This window comes from Suricata suricatta, chromosome 9 (genome assembly GCF_006229205.1).
Source record: "Suricata suricatta isolate VVHF042 chromosome 9, meerkat_22Aug2017_6uvM2_HiC, whole genome shotgun sequence".
In the NCBI taxonomy this organism is placed as follows: domain Eukaryota; kingdom Metazoa; phylum Chordata; class Mammalia; order Carnivora; family Herpestidae; genus Suricata; species Suricata suricatta.
Window position 1 is genome coordinate 139,729,772 of NC_043708.1, and position 666 is coordinate 139,730,437.

Genomic DNA, 666 nt, shown 5'->3' on the forward strand with positions numbered 1-666 from the left:
TATATCCGGTGGGACAAGCCCTCCCCTCTCCCGTTTCGAGGTCGTCTTGTGCCTCCTGGTGTTTTATTCTTCCGGATAAATCGCAGAGCCAACCTGCCAAATATGAAATGTCCTGTTAGCATTTTGACTGGGCTCGAATCGCACTCACAGTGCACTGCTGAGAGAGAACTGACTGCTCTGTGATACTGAGTCACCCTTGTATTGGTTCTGAAATTTAACGACAAAGTGACGGGAACAGCGTATGGCTAACTGCTGATGCTATAAAATGAAGGGAAAAATAAAATGTTTTAATGTTTAAATATGTAGACGTATTTGTGCAAAGGGGACATTGACAGACCTTAGCGTGTCCCCCAGAGGGAGAGCAGGCTGAGGAAGGAAGCGGACCGTGTCCCACACGGAGAGGCCGGGGCGCACGTGGCGGGTCCAGCCTGGGCTGTGCAGCTCTGAGGACCCCTGGGGTGGGGGGAGAGGGCCAGGCCGAGTGGACTCAGGAAGCGGCCACAGCTCCACGAGGGCAGATCGCTGTCCAGGGGTGGGGCCGACAGACAACGGGGGACACGAAGTAGCTCGTGGATTCCTGACCTCTTCCGACCCCTCCACAGACCACACGCAGACCTGGTGGCCTGTGGTGTGAACTGCCAGGTCAGGCTGGCCCCTGGTGTGGCC